The following is a 20,865-nucleotide window of genomic DNA, read 5'->3' as shown; positions in this document are numbered from 1 at the left end:
CCAAGAAGCCCACTAACCTAGGAAGCCTCGGCTCGCCAAGGTCCGCCCTGGGCCTCCAGAGCTCCCAGGGCTGGCTTGGCCACTATAACCAATCCGGGGCATTATGCTCTGGGTCATGGGCAGGACAGCCAACGTTCATGCAAATACCTCCAGTCTGGAGGATTGCTACAACTTACAGATGCTGGCATCTCATAAACCTGACATTTTCTCTCTTCGTGTGCTTTTACTCATGTAGTTTTTCCACCTGGAAGGCAAACCTTTCCATTTTCGTTTCCCAAACACTTTTTAAAAATCTTTAATAGTAATAATAGAAATATCTAAAAGTTATGAAATGTTTATTATGCATCAGGAACTGTGCAAAATACTTTAAGGCTATATCTTATATTGAAGTAATTTCTACAAATTTATTAAAATTTTATTCTGAGATCTTTAAAAAAATTCAAAAACACAACCACTAGTGTATCCATTACCTAGAATTTATAGATGTTTAAAATATCAGGTTTCTTTCACTTTTAAATAAAAAAATAAAATAATATAGTTAAAAATAAATAAAGTGTACAATTCAATGGATTTTACTTGAATTTCAGAGTTGTGCAATCGTCACCACAAACTAACTTTAGAACATTTCACTCCCCCACCCAAAAAAACCTCATATTTATTAGCAGTCAATGCCTATCTCTCTCCCTCCTCCTCAGCCCCAGGCAATTCTAATCTACTTCTTGTCTCCATAGATTTGTCACTTTTAGGCATTTCACATAAATAGGATCAAAATCATGTTTTTTTCAAGAGCTTTATAGCTTTCGTTCTTACATTTAGGCCCAAAATTCATTTTGAGTTAATTTGTTTACATAGTGTGAGGTGGGCATCCAAACACATTCTCCATCTGTTCAAACACTACTTGTAGAAAAAAAGACTATTCTTTCCCTATTGAATTATCTCAGCAACTTTGTCAAAAACAATTGACCATAAATGTAAGGGTTATGACTGGACTCCCAATTTTATTCCATTGGTCTATATGTCTATCTTTAAGCCAGAACCATCCTGTCTTGATAATTGGAGCTTTGTAATATGTTCTTAAATCAGGAAGTGTAAGTCCTTCACATTTCAAGAGTGTTTTGGCTCTTTGGGTCCATTGTATTTCCACATGAATTTTAGGATAAGCTTGCCCATTTCTTCCAAAACAACAACAACACTGGAATTTTGATAGGGCTTACACTGAATTTATATATCACTTTGGGTAGTATTGCCATTTTAACAATATTGAGTTCTGCAATTTATGGCTTTTTTTTGTTATTTAGGTCTCTAATTTCTTTAAAAATATTTTATAGTTTCTGTGTGCAAACCTTATACTTCTTTGGTTATAATTTTTTTCCTAAAAATTTTATTTATTTTGATGCTATTATAAGTGGAATTATTTTCTTAATTTCATTTTTTGATTGTTCAGTGATAATGTAGAGAAATGCAAGTGATTTTTGTATAGTGATCTTATATCTTACAACTTTTATAACGTTTATTAGGTGTAATATTTTTGTGGAAATTTTAGGGCTTTTCTCTACAGAACATCATATTATCTGAGAATACAGGTAGTTATATATTTTCTTTTCCAATCTGAATGCCCTTTATCTCTTTTCCTTAGATAACTGCCCTGATTAGAGCCTCCAGTACAGTGTTGAAAAAAGAGACAGTAGACGTGTGTGTTGTTCCTGAAATTAAAAAGGAAGCATGCACTCATTTACCATTAGTTATGACGCTAGCTGTGGGTTTTTGAAGATTTCTTTTAGCACATCAAGGAAGTTTGCTTCTCTAGCTTACTGAATGTTTTTATCATGAAAGGATATTGGTTTGTCAAATGCTTTTTCTCCATTTATAAAGGTGATCGTTTTGTCTTTTGTTCCTTTAATAGGGTGTATTACATTGATTTTTAGATGTTAAACAAACCTTACATTCCTGGGATAAATTTTACTTGGTCATGGTGTATAATCATTTTTACATGTTGCTGCACTCAGTTTACTAGAATTTTGTTAAGGATTTTGTGTTTATATTCATAAGGAACACTGGTCTGTGGTTTTATTTTCTTGTGATGACTTTATCTGGTTTTGGTATCAAGGTAATAATACTGGACTCAGAATATTTCAGAGGTTTTCCTTCCTTCTATTTTTCTGAAGAGCTTGTGAGGGCTGGTATTAGTTCTTCTTTAGATATTTGGTAGAATCCACCAGTGAAGTCCGGGCATTGCTTTGTTTTATCATCTTTTTATAAAAGTAATATAATAGAAAGAAACAGAAAATAGAGATGAGCTATGTGTTTTTGTCTTGATTCTACTAAAGAAGCTATATGACTTTTGATAATCTCATTTTTCGTGTCTGCAATTTAAAGGCAAAACCATCCATTCTGTCTATTTTCAAGGATTACTTTTGAAGATAAAGTGAAATAATTGATGTAAAATCTTCCTATAACCAGAAAATGCCATTCCACTGTACCCTATTGTGTTTAGTAAAAGTCTGTCTGCAGGTAGTCAACATTTCCATTAACTATCTGAGAAGAGTTCCTGGCACTTAGAGCTACAACTCTGGGGCAAGTATCTTGGCAACTGCAGTGTTGTTCACACTACTAAAATGAGTACTTGCAGCAGCGTGTTACCAGCTCCTTTTCCTTCCCATTACTCTTTCTCCTAAACCCTCTACTGCCAAAAAAATTCAGAGCTCTGCCAATTTCCCTACTTGCCAATTAAATTGTCTTTATGAGAAAATCAGCCATCACCTGGAAATGCTATTCACTTAAACTGAACAGTGAAGACTAGTCCCCACAGTGCTTTTCACTACTAAGAAAACAAAGCCCATCTCCAAATAATGGGTGCGTTTCTCCTAAAATGGACTATTTACTACCTATAAATTAGCTAAAGGAACTGCTACATGTCTACCTAAATATCCAAACCTAGTGTTCAGTGAATTAATGTATTTATTTCTCTAACCTTGAGAGTAGAATTAGTCTCCTAGTTGCACATAATTACATAAGATTAGCCACCACTGCTTTTCATACCCTACTCTCCCAACCTCCAACACACCTTAATCTTTCCCAAATCCTTTCCTCCTATTGTGGGACTTATTGCCTCTGCCAAAAAATTCCTACTTTTTGGAGAATATATGCTTTAGAAGGGGAAGAAAGAGAAAAAACTATTAATGAAATATTAAACTTCTCATTGCTGAAGCCAAGATAAGCCTCTGAGCAATGACAGTCAGCCTGAATGCCAATGTAACACAAAAGTACATTTTTCCCTATATTATCTATAACCATCACTTCAATTTATTTCCTTGCCTACATCTTCAACGATTAGAGATTAGACTGAAGAAAATAATAAATCTCTTCTTAAAAAAACAAATAATCCTTGAAGGGTTATGGCTACCAGTGACTCACATCTCAGTAAAAATTAATATAATTAAATTGCTTTCCTTCTAAGATCTACCTGAATTCTATCAGCTATATTGAAGAAGTGAATAATTTTATTTGGCAGGACACAAAAAACAGACTAAAGTCATTTTGCATGAGAAGCAATTTGTGAAGTTGAAAAGCTATGACAGAATAGTAAAGGACTCGGGGCACTGTAATGGTGACAATTATCACATAGTTAGTATATTCTAAGCACAAGTCCAGTGAGTTATTCCAGCTATTGAGTTATCCCAGTGAGTTATTCCTCTTGAGAGCCTTATAAAATAGGTACCACTGTCATCTTTGTTTTATAGTGAGAAGTACCTGTGATAGAGAGGTAGGGCCAGGATTTAAACCTAAATCTGTCTGAACTCAGGATGAGTTCTAGGTGTCTATGATGACTGGTTCCCTAAAGACTGAAGACCAGAAGCTAGAATTTATAAGACGAGCATGAAGTGCAGACAGGTGGGACCATTCCTCAGACAGTCGTCATTGGTATCCAATGTCAGTCTAGTCCTAGATCTAGGAAAAAGCTGGCAAAATCTTATGCTATGTCCACATGCACTTCTTGAGGTCAAAGTTTTAGATGCATACATTCCAGGCCCCTTTATTTACATAATAGGCTTTTGTAAAGAAACCTGGGGACTTAATACATTTTTACATCCTCTGCATAGATAATTCCCATGTACACTGCAAACAGCTGATTTAAAAATGATCTATTGAGGCCTAGCTGGTTTAGCTCAGTGGTTAGAGCATCAGCCTTCAGACTGAAGGGTCCAGGGTGCTATTCCTGCCAAGGGCATGTACCTCGGTTGCAGGCTCACATGTGGGAGGCAACCAATTGATGTGTCTCTCTCACATCAATGTTTCTCTCTCTCTCCTTTCTACTCTGAAAAAGCAATGGAAAAAATATCCTGGGGTGAGGATTTAAAAAAAAAATCTATTGAAACAATAGCCACTCAGTGGAGGATTCCTTGACCACATAAAAGCATAAATAGGTTATGAAATCTAAAAAGCCTAAATTAAAATTAGCCCTGGCCTCCTTTTGTCATATTTTTTAAGGACTGTACTTTACTGTCATAATAATTTACCACTGACATTATGTAAATTTAATTAACAAATTCAGATTAAAATGAAAGGTAAGACTGCAGTAACTGTAAATGTGTTTACATCTAAAATTAAATTATCAGATACTTAATTGTGAACAAAGGTTGTTCTGAATTGACAGCTTTAAATCCAAATTAAGAACTATGTAGGGTGCCACGTGGGTACTGGAAATACCAGGAAGGACACTTTGTGAAGTATATATCTCACAACTATGCTGTACACCTGAAACTACTATAAAATAATATTGAATTCAATACAATAGTCAATGCAAAACTGTGATTGAAAAATAAAACTTAAAAAGGCAGCAATGCCAAGGTGAGTCACTGAGGGTCTATAGGGAAAAATAAATAAGTAAATAAATAAATATATAAATCTGAATTAAGTCACGTTTTAAAGCTTTATGAAATAGAAATATTTAAACTTCCCTAAAGAATAGCAATTTATCACTAACAGATGATAATAGATAGTGTCTCGTACTTAACTTGAGCTAGCCATCCATGCTTAATTCATATAACTCTTCTGCTGAATCTCATACATATCTATCCCTAGCCTGCTAAAAAATAAATAACAGAATGAAACCTAATGCCAATAAAAATTTTACATGAATTTAATTAATTATTAGATGCATAAAGTTTACAAAGCATCTATTATACAAAAGGCATGGTCAAAAAATTCGAATTAGCATTTTAAAAAATGAAATAAGATTATATGAAAAACGATGATATTAAAGATAAAACTAGGTAGAGTGTGATACAATTCAGCTCAGATGGGAAGAGTTTCATCTGATTCAGCATAAATAAGCAATACAAATAACATGCTAATGTAGCGATTTTCAACTTTTTCCATCTCATGGCACATATAGGCTAATTACTAAAATTCTGCAGCACACAAAAAAATATACTATATTTTTTACCTGTCTGACCAAAAAAAAAGGTATAATTTAATTTTTATTCATTCACACCAGACTGCTATTTTTGTGTTGGCTGTTGTCATTTTTTATTTGACAATCTTAGGGAAAAGAGGCCAATGCCTCTAATAGTCAGGTATTGCATATTGTAAAAATTCTTGCAACACACTGATTGAAAATAGTTGTGCTAATGCATGTAAAGTGTTTAAAATAGCTTTTAATAAAAATAGCTATTATTACTATCCCACGTCTAAATTTTATGAATTACTTAAGTTCATGCCTTTAAATACAAAAATATGCTTCAATTTTAACATTTCAGGTTAAAATGAGCTTATCATATGCACATGCACTGCTCTGCTATTTTACATAGAGCCCCCAGATCATAAACTTTTCTCAAAACTCAAGGTAATATTATGAACACTAATTTTTGTACTGTAATGTAATACAATAATGCTTTCAGAGAAAAAAAAAGAAGACAACTAACACAAATTAAGTATCTAGTACATACTCAACACCTTATATATTATATCTATATAAAGTACATTTTTTTACAATGAATGGCTACTGTTGGTTTAAGTTTTGAGGTTCGTTATACAATAGATAACCAAGAGAGAAGGTAGTAACCTCCTCATTGGAGTACACAGTTTCTGTGATTACAATGGCACCTTTCAATTTCATAGCCTCTATTACACTACAATGTCAATTTTATTTAACCTCAAACTTAAAGCATTTTTCATAAAGCTTTTGATACAGTTTTCTAACATAAAATGCATTCGTCCAGTTACATTTATTTTGGTTCAAAAATATTCGTTGAATTTTTTAAAGTTTATCTTTATTGTTGAAAGTATTTCAGATGTCCACCCCCCGCCCCCCGCACTGATCCCCTCCACCCGGCATCACCCCCCACCAGGCCTTCTCCACACTATTGGGTTATGCATCTATGCATATAAATTCTTTGATTAATCTTTCCCCCCAACTCCCCACCCCCACCTTCCATCTGCGATTCCATACCTTCGAGTTCCTGGCTTCTGAATTGCAGGCCCTTTCTTGTACACTTCATAGACAGGCTCGTTACACTTGCTGTCATTAGAAACACCTTCCCCACCATTGCACATTTCCACACATTATACCTAACCTGCTGTGACAGAGAAACCAGACAACCAAGTATGTATGAAGAGACCGACTGAGGGCTTAATGAGCCCTACAAAGTGCATGGGAGACATGGATTCTGCGCACTGTATTTTGGTTTCTTGGAGGTTTTTGCCCTTTCTCAAACTTGACGGAGTTGAGAAAACTTGAGCTTGTCAGATATCGCAACTCCAAATAAAGAGGTTATTACTGTCTATGCTTTCACTTGCTGTTATAATGGTTGAATTAACCCTCAAAAATGAAAAGGGTGCATCTTCTGTTTCCACTGGATGTGTAATGCTATCATGAGCAGCTAAAAATGCCCACGCCAACCCTCACTTCAGCTTGACTTCGGACCAAGGGCTAGGTCACAGGTCAGAAAAGGAAAGCTCCACCATTCTCCTGTGAAGAAAGATTTTAGAAGAGAAGAGAAGTAGTGGGGGGGGGGGGGGGGGGGGGGATGGGGGAGGAGGGAGAAGAGGGAGAGGAGAAGGAAATGAAGGATTTTCTTTGCTTATAAAGCGAAAGGAAGCAGCTACCTTCTCTTCCCCTCTTCAAAGGGTCTCCTTGGAAAAAAGAAATGGACTCTAACCCACTAGGATGAAAACAGATCTCTCCAAGGAGGACCCAAGCCCCCTCTCTAGTCCTGCGATGCCAAGAGTTCTCCAAGTGCGTGAGCCTTACGGCCCCTTGAAACATAAACATGTATCTCTAGAGCTGATCTAGGAACCTACCTTGAGATGTAACACAGGAAATCAGGGTTTTATTGTACTTTCTTCTACTTTATGTATAACTTGTGGGACATGTCATCCTGATTTCCTGGTTTTGTGGGCTACCTACACGCTCTTCTGTTGTGTTCATTCAGTAATTAATCAGCGTTCTACTTTTTTCCAGATTGATGTGGCTGGGTTTCTCTTTGTTGGTAGGAGTTTTTGCTCACCCACACACTTGCCATTTGTCAGCCATACCCCCACCAATTCTCAATCCTAAAACAATTCCCCTCCTCAAAGCACCAAACTTGGGTACAAGTTTGGGCTACATCTTAGAGAGTTGTCACCGCTATCATTAGCAAGGTCAGGCATGCTTTTAGGATAATACGTCCTTAATTCTGAAGGCAGGGATGCGTGTGGAAGGATAAGATTTAAAATTGGAATTTCCTTTTATATTTTGTATATTCAAGCTTAAAATATGGTAATTGCATTTTTTTCTTGAACAAACAAAGCTATTAAAAAATGAAATGCTCAAAATCAAATATAAGAAAATCACACAAGGTTTTTAAAAAATGTTTTCTTTGCCCTATCTCATTTCCCTGTTTTATTCTCTTAACAATGCTTATCATTATCTAAAATTAGCGTTTCTTCTACTTTTTAAAACCGAAGTGTAATTTACATGTAGTAAAAATTACCATTTGTAGTGTACAGAAAAGAATTTCTTTATACCAAATTTTCTGTCAACTAAAACTGACAAACTAATAGTGAAAAGAAGGAAATTTCTAAAAGCAAGTGCTAAGTATGTTTTTTGGGTTTTCTCCTCATTAAGCACTGGAGAAAAAAATTGTGCTTAAAGACAGAACAAACTAAAATTGAGGAATTATGTAGTTGGCCCCTTTCTCCCTCCTGAAAGGAAGCAAGCTGTTGGAATAGTGTGCGCAGATGGCCTAAGCGCACTAAGAAAGCCAGGCAGAGAGAGCATCGCCTGCCCCACCCACCCCATCGACAGACTTGGGCACTGCCTTTCTCAGGGGAAGCAGTGTTAATAACGGAAAGAGTGTGTATGGGTTGGCTTGAGGTCAAAAATCTGTGTTGGAATCAAACACCTATCACTTACTGACCTCAGACAAATCACTTAGCATCTCATTTGTAAAATGGAAATAATAGTAGTATACATTCATATAATGGTTATAAGCATGAAATAAAATATAGAAAATAAAGAGAATACATTAATTTCTGCTAAAGCAAGGAGATTGAGCGGGAGCTGGTACTGCCGTAATCATTACCATAGTTACTGTTTAGCCACCCTATTAAATCGCAGGCAGGATCCTCTCCCTCCCCTCTGAACAGCTCCTGAATTTCATGTACCTCTCGGTGCAGAAACAGCCTTCCTACCGTGGAAGCCGGAGGAGGCAGAAGCTCACGGAAGGGGTGAGGGAATAGCTGAGTTCTGTTCACATCACTGGAAATACCCAGAGAAAGGTAATAAAGGCTCTCTCCCTGAGGAAGTTCATGCAGCTTTATAGTCTACAGTTTTGCTAGTGTGACTGGAAATTCAGGTCTAATCTTTTCCTTGACCACAAACTGGGGAAAAAGGGAGCAGGGGTAGGCAATTCTCTGGGCACCCTTCTGAGGGTTTGGAGCGAAGAGAAGGGGGGCGTGGGGAGGGCCCTGCAAACTCACCACACGGATCTGAGCGGACCGTCAGGAACATTAGCGCAAGACACCTGGTCAGCACAAACTGTTCTCGGTTTCTGTTTTTATAGTTTCTCTTTCTCTTTTTCTAGACGTCTAGAGAAGAATTCTTTTGAAAATGCTGTATTTTGTAAACTAAGGGGAAAGGGAGTTTTTCCAACATGGGGGCATTTACAAATTACAGTATGTGCGACCAGAGACTAATGAGGATGTGGCTGACCCTGGCTATGCGCCCACTGTCCCTGCCCGGGCCTCAAAGATAAACCTGTAACTAAAGAGATATGTACACCCTGCGGTTCGGCTCAGTGGTTAGAGCAGCGGCTGAGGCCTAAAGGGTCTTTGGTTTGACTCCTGCCAAGGGCACAGACCTCGGTTGCAGGCTCGATCCCTGACCTCAGTCAGGGCACATGCGGGAGGCAACCAATCAGTGTGTCTCTCTCACGTGGATGTTTCTCTCTCTCTCTCCCCCTTCTACTCTCTCTGAAAAGCAATGGGAAAAATATTCTCAAGTGAGGATTTATATATATATAAAGAGATATGTAATAAAAAGAAAAGAGAAGGTATTAAAAGATGACCCTAGACTTAAGTCTTTTTTACTTCGGATTTTTTTTTTTAAATTCTTAAGGTGATTATCACACATATGTCACTTATTTCCCCTGGTATAATGCAAACTACATGAAGAAATAACCTTTGCCTCACTCAGCTTGGCTTCCTCCACAACACTGATTATAGCACCTTATACATAGCACACGCTCAGTATCTATGGGTCAAGGCTTACAGCATTTGTTTGTACTCTTATCAGCACTTACATTATAAGGGGGTAACATGTGTGGTGCAAGAAGACCTGGATGGGGAAAATCTAGGGTCTGGCTCTGGCTCTGGAACTGTTAACCTATCTGGGCCTCCAATTAAAAAGTTGAATTAGACTGTGTCTAATTTGACTTTGAGCTCTGAAATGCAAGGGAGGGAGGAGGGAAGGAGGGAGGGAGGGGAAAAACAGAGAGAGAGAGAGGAAGGAAGGAGGGAGAAAGGGTGCTTCTCATGAGAAAAAAATTCAATCACAGAAAAGTCTCAAAAGGAATCACACCTGTCATTTAATGACTTTAATATAGGGCCTCAGAGAATGTAGAAATCACTGTCACTGTTCAGCTAAAGACACATTTTGATGAGTTGACAAGAATTTGGAGAAAAAATAAAATTTTCCATGCCCAGTTAGATACAGGAAAGCATATGTGGAGAAGTCACTGAAAATTACCAGTTTCCAAGGTCATTCTGCAAGCTGGTCCTGCCGTGTTATGTTTGCACATTAGTGCCTTTTCTTTTACTTGGCTTGGTAATAATGAAATTTCTCTCTTTATTTGCTAAATCCAGAGCATCCATGGAGCTCTGAGTCTTTACCGTTTGTAAGGTGAAGAGTCAAATCAGTCAATTAAAATGCACAGTATCAGTGGCGTGCCCTTCAGTGGTTTAGAATTGCCATCTACTTCTCTACGGAATAACATGGGAGACAGTCTTTTCCGAAATGCAGACATCAAGAATCTTATCTTGCAGTAACAACCTCCAGCAATCAATTAAGTTGCTACTACTTGATAGGAGCAAAACCTCTTTCAATACATGGAATTCATTTTATGATAGCACAGATCATATCTATTCTCTAAATTTCCATAAGTCATAAATACTGTCTTCTCTGAAGTTTAAATGTTAACAAAGCTTTCTTTAAACTATTTTCCATGCACTTCAACACAAAACTAATAGTGAGTTCCCCCCAAATGAATTAATTAATTTTTTAAAAGTGCGACTGCTACTGGGCTTAGTCCTTTAGGAAGCTAAAATAGCTGAGGAGTCTCAGAAAGAGGCAATTACGTCTGTTTATGACGGTTGGTTTTCTATAATAATGTATGATTTATTTTTGAAACAGCATCCAAAGGACACTCTGTGATAAACACTATACAGGGAGATAGAAGAAGCATAAAGATATTTATTAGCCTGCTGTCACCACCTCAATCTTGTTTTTTACCATCCCATCCTGTGGTGTGGAAATAGGATGTCTTGTTTTAAAACACTCAACTGCAATGTTTTTTTCCAAATGAAGTCTATTACACATCTTGTAATAGAATATATAGTGAAGCCTTTAAAATGGTTCAAGTAGAAAAAATAGGCACCGGAATTGGCACCTAATACATGTTAGTAAAACCTATAGTATAGCTAATAAAGCTAATCTATTAGTTTGGCTAATCTATTTGTTATTAAATCATTTAACTGGGGGAAAAAACTATGACTTTTGTTGAATTATTAGGTTTTTCTAAATCGTCTTGTTAAATAGACATGCTTTGCATTTAACAGTGTTACTTTTCATTCCTTTTTGTCCAGTTACAAATATACAAATATTTTAATGCCAAAGAAGTATATTTCTGTCATAGATTTTCATGAAGTTTTATTAAATCACTAAATATCCTAATGGTTTCTGGTAGTTTAAAAAGTCTTAGAGGAGAAGCTGCATATTTTCATCCAGAGGTTCAATGAGCATATTATTTTTATCAGCGGTGCAGGGACAGGATAAGAGATATTATTAAAAAGAAATAAAGCACTAATTTGAAAAGAGAAAAATAAACCTGTAGTATGGCAGGTGCAATTTAGTTTCAGAAAAACATTTATTTTCACATACTTAATATTTTTAAATGAAATTTGATTAGTTTTATGGAATTTTGGCATTTAGTTGATTAACATATTTTATTATGTCATTGTATATGAATTATATACATGAGAATTCTAGACATTTTTATGTTTGTATGTAACTAATTAAGATTAAAATAAAAATAATTAAGTCAACACTGGGATCCACAAGAAGTTGCGTTTTTTGTTGTTGTTGCTGTTTCTTTTTCTTTGAAAGAGTTTGTTTTACTACTCAAGTTTGGGGGAGTTGATAGTCATTTCAATGGATGCCTATAAATTTCAGGAAAAAATTCTAGATCTATCATGAACCAGCTGTGGCCAACATCTCCAGCTTTCTCCCTCTCTGTTTCCTGACACTGGCCCTGCAATTCTAAACATATCTAGTTTCTAAATTCCCAGAAAACTCCTTGTTCTCTCACACCTCCATGTTATGCAATGCTCTTTCATACTTCAGGCTTATTTTTAATTAATAAATTGATTTTTGGTGTTGGGTTAGGCTGCTGCTACACATCCTATTATATTCAAGCTGAATTTCAGTTTTGTGATAAGCTTTCCAGGTGGGCCAATTCTTCCTTCCTCCTAGGACTGCAGGGATTACTCTTTCAATACTCTTTATTGTATGGATATTTTAATTTGCTTGTGACTCTTATTTATCTATAAGCTCTTTTTTTAAAAATTTCCCTTAACACAGTTACATCTTTCTTATTTATTATTAGCTATATCATTACATTACTATGATGTTATAGCAGCTGCCTTCCATTGAATGTCCCCTACGTAACAACAGCTGTGCTAAATGCTCTATATATTATATCACTGAATTCTCACAACACCACTATTATCCCCATTTACTGATGAGGAAACTGATGTATCCACAAGCTCTTTGAATCCAAGGATTAAATCTATATTTCCAGTAACTAGCTTAGTCCCTAATATATAGTAAGCAATCAATAAACAGATTTAAGTGTGTGAATAGTGGACAAAGAGCCTCTAACTATATAAACTCCTGTAAATCTGGAGAAATCGTATGCTACAGCATTGAAATATCTTGTAAATGTCATTATTAATCTACCTTCAATAATCTTTGTAGAATCGTAGAGAACCAAACATTGCCAGAAGAATTAAGACAAGTATATGTTGGTCTAATTTCAAAAAAGGGGTCCAAGTGAATTCTAGATATTTACAAACATGCCTAGATGGGGCTGCTGCAACAAAGTACCACAGACTGGTGGCTTAAAGCAATAGAAATCTGTTCTCTTACAGTTCTGGAGGCTTAGAGCTCTAAATCAAGGTGCTGACGGGGCCATGCTCTCTCTAAAGTCTTAGGGGAGAATCTATTCCCTGCCTTTCAGTTTCTGACGTTGCTGGCATCCCTCTGCTTGCAGACACATCACCAAATCTCTACCTCCATCATCATGCCACACTAACATTATTTCCATTTGCTTTAAGGTTATTACACTGCTTGATCTGGACAATGTCTAAGACATAGTGTACTTGACTTAGAAAGGCACTTAACACAGTCATCGTGGATTGGGAGTATAGGACAGTATTTGCTGGTTTAGGTGAATTCAGAAATGACTGGCCAAATCCCCCAAATATAGCAATGGAATAGTTGGATATAATTGACTTTGATGGGTGATCTACAGTGCTCTGCTGTAGAATGCTGTAAACATCCTTTAAAATTCTATATTTTAGCACAAATTTATATTAAAGTATGGGGTTTTAGAGTTTTTTTTCTGGGGGTTTTTCTTTTCTTTTTAAAATTTATCTTCATTGTTGAAAGTATGTTTATCTAACTTGCACATGATTGAAAAACATAAGGGGTTAGTTGGGAGCTGGGTGAGAAAAATGAAGCGATTAACAAAAACAAAAAAGACTCATGGACACAGACAATAATATGGTGATTGCCAGAGGGAAGGAAGAGGGGTGTGGGAGGTAGAAGAGGGTACAGGGGGGATAAATGGTGATGGAAGGAGACTTGACTTGGAGTGGTGAACACAATACAATATACAGATGATGTATCATAGAATTATACACCTGAAACCTATATAATTTTATTAACCAATGTCACCCCAATGAATTCAATTAAAAAAATAAAGATAATTAATCACAAAAAACATAAGGGGTTAATATTGTAGAAAAACAGTATGAAAATTTAATGATACTCGACCAATATTAAATTTATACGAATTAAATTGAACAAGGATATATGTAAAATCTTGTTCATAGGTTCAAAAAGCCACCTGAACAATAACAAGACTGGGCAGAATCACCCAGTAGTAGATCACATAAAAGCAATTTATGGCTTTTAAAGTCAATATGAGCCAATAATATAAAGTAATTAACAGTGAGAAAAATAATAAATGCTAATACCACCATAAGTGGCACTTAAACTTACTCACAGAATCTAGGAAAAGGTCAGAACATTGCTGCACACAGGGTAGGTACGTATTAACTGGACTAGCCCCATCCTGAAGCTGGAATGTTGCAAGAAGAGCAGGATAAATAGGTGAAATGACTGGAACTTTAAGTTTGGAGGTTAGAAGGTAAGAAAGAAACACCTTTAAATATCTGAAACATGGTCATATGAAAGAGCAATTAGATAAATTTTAAGTAATATAGTTGAGAATGTGAGCAGTGGAAAAAAATCAGAGGCAGATCTCGGCAAAATATATAGGCAAAAATATTTGGCAATAAGCAGTCTTCAAAATGTTAACTGTTGCTTTGTGGGTTCTGGAGGTGATCGTGCTGTCCAGATGACCAATTTAAGTCTCTGTTCCTCAGAACAGCACATGCACACAAAGCCTTCACTAGTACAGTCTTTACCAATGGTGGTTTCATCTCATGTCCATCTGCTCATAATTCTCCACACCGCAAGCGATCGCTCCATGTCTCCATGTCCTTGCATATTGTCTCCTGTGCCTGGCATGCTCTTTATGGTCTAAGCTTCATGTTCAAAGCCTGGCTCAAATGTTACTCCTCAAAATGACTTTTCCAGCTTCTGCCACCTGCGTGAGCTCTCCCACTCCAGTGCTCCTATCCCTCTGACACAGGCATCTATTTTATCTTTTACTGCAGGGTACTGTGTAGGCTACACACTTATCTTCCTCTCCCATTCGAGGGTGAGCTTCCTGGGGGGGGAGGGGTATCTTGATATTAGCCTCCCCCGATCCATGGCACAATGTCTGCTAATTAACAGGTGTTCAAAAAATATTTGCTGAATAAATGTTGTAGAGTACATTCCCCTACTGAGTAGGATATTGCGCTGGATAACCTTTGACAGCTCTTTAAAATAGGATAGACCGTAGCCTTTGTACATACAATAAGGTTAAATACTAAACCAAGTAGCCTAGGAACTGATTAATGCAGAAATAGCAGGTGTAAGCGGTGAGGAATAAAATCAGCAAACATACAGAGGACTGATATTCATTGAAAGGTATTCTAATTATGTATCCAAAAAATGTTTTAATCATCCCTCCCTCTGCCTATCTTATCGTCAAAGATCCTCAAAGCAGGAGAGTTCCGAATAGGCATACATTGCACAGTAACTTCGCTTTGTTCCTTTGGTTTTTCCAATTATTTCTCAACTATTTCTTTAGTGTCACCTGTGTTAAAAATTTCAGTAATCTGCTTTAAAAAAAAAAGACTGAAGCTATTATTGGCATAAAAATTTCAGCAAACCAAAAGAAACATGGCTCCTATTGAGTCAGGAACAGGCTTACTCCCTCTGCCTCTTCGTGATAAGAGGTGATGAGGGTGGAAGGCAAGCAAAGGAAGGGATACTTGAGATCACTCCTTTCTGCCAGTGGACGCCGCTGAGTGAGCCTCACTGGCGTCCCTCCTGCAGTCGTCATGTCTAAGTCAGAGCCTCCCAAAGAGCCAGAACGGCGGCGGAAGCTCTTCGTGGAGGTTTGAGCTTTGAAACAACTGATGAGAGTCTGAGGAGCCACGTTGAGGAACAGGAAAGCTCACAGGCTGTGCTGACCAGAGATCAAACACCAAGTGCTCAGAGGCTTTGGGACTGTCCCGTGTGCCAAGGTGGGGGGCGTGGATCCAGCCACGAATGCAAGGCTGGATGGAAATGTGTGGAAGCAGAGAGGGCTGTCTCAAGAGAAGATTCCCAAAGACCTGGTGCCGCTTAACTGCGGAAAATATTTTTGTCGGTGGTATTGAAGAAGACACTGAAGAACATCACCTAAGAGGTTCTTTTGAACAATATGGGAAAACTGAAGTGATTGAAATCATGAGTGAGTGAGGCAGTGGCAAGAAGAGTGGTTTGCTTTTGTAACCTTTGATAACCATGACTCTGTAGACAAGATTGTCATTCAGAAACACCATACCGTGAATGGCCGCAATAGTGAAGAAAGAAAGCCCTGTCTAAGCAAGAGATGGCTAGTGCTTCATCCAGCCAAAGAGGTCAAAGTGGTTCTGGAAGCTTTGGAGGTGATCGTGGAGGTGGTTTTTGGTGGTGGTAGACATAGTGGCAGTGGGGATGGCTATAATGGATTTGGTAATAATAAAAGCAATTTGGGAGGTGGCAGAAGCTACAATGATTTTGGCAATTACAATCTTCAAATTTTGGGCCCAAGAGAAGAGGAAACTGGAGGCAGAAGCTCTGGCCCCTGTGGTGATGGAGGCCAATACTTTGCCAAACCACGAAACCAAGCCGGCTCTGGCAGCTCCAGCAGCAGCAGTAGCTATGGCAGTGGCAGAAGGTTTTAATTACTTCCAGGAAACAACGCTTAGCAGGAGAGGAGAGCCAAAGAAGTGACAGGGAAGCTATAGATTACAACAGATTTGTGAACTCATCCAAACACAGTGGTGGCAGGGCTAGCTGCTACAAAGAAGACATGTTTTAGACAACACTCATGAGAATGGGCTGTATTTGTGACTAATTGTACAACATGTTATTTTCGTTCTGTTCTGTGGAAAGTGTGAAGCATTCCAACAAAGGGTTTAATGTAGATTTTGGTTTGCACCCATGTTGCTGATTGCCAAAGGGATCATGACGTAGAGTAAATGTGTCTTTTAAAAAGAGAAGAAAAGAAAGAATACTTGGAAGAATACTGTAATATTAAATCTTCCAAAAAATTTTGTTAAAGTTTCTTTCTAAGCAGAGACTGGAAGAGAATTGTGTCCGATTCCTATCATTTACTGGATATCATGCATTCAATAAAATGTTTTAAGGGTCTTATAGCAAAACTGTCTCTGTATTCTTTATACCTACCCCAGGACTTATATCACTACTGAAATATGGATGTGATCCACAATGGTAATAGATAAATTGGAGCCAGCCATGTGTCCATTCCTCTAATTACATTAACAGGAAAAATATGAGAAAGGATTTATCAACCAGATCCCAGCCCTCATTAAGACAATGAAATTCTAATTTCCAAAATGCATGTAGTGGTGCTACTAATAACAATATCATATTTTCGGAAAGTTTTATGCCCCTGAAAATTATCAGGAGGTAGTGTGGAAGTCCAGCTCACGCGTGCTGAGAGTGCAAAGTGAGGAAGCTGAGGGCAGACACTCTGAAGATCTTGGTCAACATTCCAGAGAAAGACCCTGAAAAAACCATGCAGCCCAAGTGAGATTCTGGGTGTTATACGTGTATGACATTAGAGTGGACTCTTGATTGAAACTGATAGATGTACAACTGAAATCAGCTTGAATAATGAAGAAAATATACTTGCTTATAAACCAAAAATGCTAGCAATATTTTCAGCTTCAGTCATAGTTGGATTTGAAGGTCAAATAATCTCACCAGGATTAAGACTCTCTTATTTTTAATAGTTTTGCTCTCTGCTGTATTGTCTTCATTATAAGGGAAGTTTTCTCTAATGCGAGCTTTCAACAGCCCCAGACTTAAATCCTACCAGCTCAACCACCCCAGTAGTGAGTGGGCGCCTCACTACCAGTAGTTCTAGCAAAAGCCCCAGGCCTAACCCGCATGGACTCAAGCAAGGTTAAAAGCCAACTATATAACTCATTACTCTGACACTAATTGGCCATCAAGAGTGGGGTTACAGGAAGGACAAAACTCATGGATTATAATAGGGAAAGGATGGGCCTATTAACAGCAGAAACAAGGATAGATGCTTGATAAGCAAAAACAATAAATATCTATTATACACGCAGTCCTTTCCCTTCTGATGCCAGGGCACATGTAGCTCTTCACGCTGATGTTAAATCTAATTAAGACTCGGTGGCCTAGAAACAATCCAAAACAACCGAGGGAGATATTCTATTACGATTTGAAAAGGTAACTCCTTCTTAGCCAATTAACTGTGGACCCTTTCCAGGTAAAAGCAGGAAAAGCTTCAGTGAAGATGCATTTAAAGTAAATATTCAGTCTGAGGTGATGGCCTTCCACCTGGGAAGAATGCATTAATATCACAAAGGTAAGACTTAGTGACCAAAGTTCAAAACAATGCCAAAAGAAGTAATTTATCATTCAAAGAAGCTTTCTCCAGAGAAAAAGAAGAGTCTCTCCTGGATAGCCACTGGAATAGAGCTGTTAAGGTAGAATGAAAGTTGATGAGAAAACCAGAAAAAAAGACATTGACTCACATCTAGGTTAGAGCCCAGGCTCTCCTACAAATCCTGCAAGACTAATCGCTTATAAATACCATTTCACAACCCTAGCCACTTCTCAAAAACTTGGAATGGTTCCCTGGTATTAACTGCATTAAATTTAAATCTTCCAGAGACCACCGTGGTCATGGAAGACACCGGTGACCAGCATCCACATAGAGATAAGATATCAAGTTACTGATTTGTGAGATGTTAATAACTGCCGCTCTAATTCAAGCCTTTCATCAAATAAATAACCTAAAGAAGTGTATTAAGTATCTGTATAACTAAAAGAAACTACAGAAGGTTAACATACCAAATTACGCATTGATCAGTCTTTAAACTTCCTTCAAACTTTGCCTTCAAACTTTCCGCCAGGCTCTCCTATAAATCCTGCAAGACTAATCGCTTATAAATACCATTTCACAACCCTAGCCACTTCTCAAAAACTTGGAATGGTTCCCTGGTATTAACTGCATTAAATTTAAATCTCCTGTCCTAAATTTTAAAGCCCTTTGTAAGTCATACCTGCCTACTAGCAATTCCATTTGCCACACTCCCTGACATGTACTCTACATTTCATTTTGATCTTTTTATTGGTCAGTTTATACTCTCCATGGTTTTTTCTACCTCCAGAACTTTGCTCATGCTGATTCCTCACAAGGTAGAAAGAATAATGACCCCGACAAAGATTTCCATGCCCTAATCCCTAGAAACTGTGAACATACTACCTTACATGGCAAAAGGGACTTGCAGATGCAGTTAAGGATTTTAAGACGGGGATATGATTCTGGATTATGCACTTGGGCTCAATATAATTGCAGGGTCCTCATAAAAGGGAATCAGGAGGGTCTCGAGATATAAGCAGAGGTTGTAGTGATACACACCAAAGATTTACGGAAAGGCCACAAGCCAAGGAATGCAAGCATTCTCTAGAAGTTAGAAACGGCGAGGAGGCAGAATCACCCATGGAACTCCCAGGAAGAATGCAGCCCAGCCAATACTTTAATTTTTAGTTCCATAAGACTCATTTCAGACTTCTGGCCTCCAGAACTGTAAGGTGATAACTTTGTATTATTTTAAAACATTAAATTTATGATAATTTGTTAAAGTGGCAGTCAGAAAGTAATACACCCACCAACACCACCGCCAATAAATAATAATTTTTAATACTATATTCTCTACGAAGCCTTCTCTGACCTTTCCCTCTTATGGAAATGTCCTGTATCAAGGGTTTAATACATAATGGTCTTTCTTTTTTAGTGTGTTGTCTTGAGAAAACTCTAAACCTCTTGAAGAAGGGATCACCAGAGCTAATGCTTCACATTCTCAACTGTAGTTAAGCACTAGGTGTACAAGGCATGCTTGTTGATTTAGTCACATTTATATTCATCAGGCGAACATTCATTGAGAGTATGATTCATACAAAGCAATCTGCCAGCACCCATGGAACTCAGCAAAAAGAACAACTACAGTCCTTGTCCTCTAGAACAGTATCTTGGGAGTGATAAAACACATGCTCAACTAAAGGGAAATCAAGGACAGGCTAAGTAAAATGACAGAGTTAAGAAGAAAAAGTTGTAGGAGCTTAGAAGAGTTCATTTTGTTGGGGGATTCAAAAATAATCTCATGGAGGTGGTGACATGTTGTCCTTCTTATCTTTAGCATCTTTAGCATCACCTTTAGCATGTCAATGCTTTACATCACTCCTTCTTTCTACTTCCCTCCCATTGATCACCTTCGTCAGGACACCATCTGATATTTTCACTTGGTTTGAGGGTTGCCTCAGTGAGACAAGGGCAGGGCTAAACCAGCCTGTCCTTCTGAAATGGCTCTGATTCCTCTTCTCTCTTTCTCCCTCTTTCTCTTTATTCAGTTTCCTTTGCCACAGCCTGATACCTGTGTTTACATTATAATTACTAACTACCACTTTCCTTAGCATGTTCCAGTTTTCCTTAGAGAGAAGCTTATTCTCTCTCCTTAGTCCGTTCCTTGAGCGATGAATGAAAGTTTTAAAGGCACTTACAGAACACTGACCTCTTTATTGAGAAACTGTCTGCATGTTAAGGGGGATCGATATGCTGCCATATCAGTTAACCTGATTTAAAAAATTCATCTATTCTTCAGCTAGACTGCATGATAATAAAAAGTGATATGACTAATTTCATAGCATTATTCAAACTCTCTTCTTCAAAATGTACTGTTTCTCATAATAAGGGTTCAGCTGCCAAAAAATTCTAGAAAGTGGATTAAACAGGTATAGATTCCTTTACCGTAGGGCGTCTCAGAGCCTTTACTACACTAAAGTGTATTCTGGATCCACAAGGTGGATATAGGATGCAAAATCTCAAAAAGGTACTCTATCATAAAAATGCTATTTATTTTGTTTGTTAGTTTTGTTTGTTTGTTATACTCATATGAACAATTCTGGAAATGATACTTTGCGAAATACCAATAGAGTGGAAAGAAATGGTGAGAAAAGCTCTGAAATCTTAGTTTTAGTACCAGCTGTTCCATTAACTAGCTGCGTGGATAAGGCTTCTGTGGACTGTAATCATCTCCCCATTTATAATTGAAGATGCAAATTAGATCATCTCTGAGGTTCCTTCCAGCTCTAACATCCTATGATTCTATTTTCCCTGAATT

At 37.5% G+C, this 20,865-nt stretch overlaps 1 protein-coding gene and 1 pseudogene across 1 annotated transcript in view; one reads left to right on the top strand and one right to left on the bottom strand.

Annotated features, from left to right (window-relative positions):
* The window catches only part of GUCY1A2 (guanylate cyclase 1 soluble subunit alpha 2), a 256,869-nt gene that overhangs the window by 113,310 nt on the left and 122,694 nt on the right, over positions 1–20,865 (bottom strand). The window lies entirely within an intron of this gene.
* Positions 15,496–16,365, top strand: LOC107532922 (heterogeneous nuclear ribonucleoprotein A1-like 2; annotated as a pseudogene).

The sequence above is a fragment of the Miniopterus natalensis genome, chromosome 11, assembly GCF_054644295.1.
Source record: "Miniopterus natalensis isolate mMinNat1 chromosome 11, mMinNat1.hap1, whole genome shotgun sequence".
Classification (NCBI taxonomy): domain Eukaryota; kingdom Metazoa; phylum Chordata; class Mammalia; order Chiroptera; family Miniopteridae; genus Miniopterus; species Miniopterus natalensis.
The sequence above is the reverse complement of the archived record's forward strand: the minus strand, read 5'-3'. Positions and strand labels throughout refer to the sequence as shown.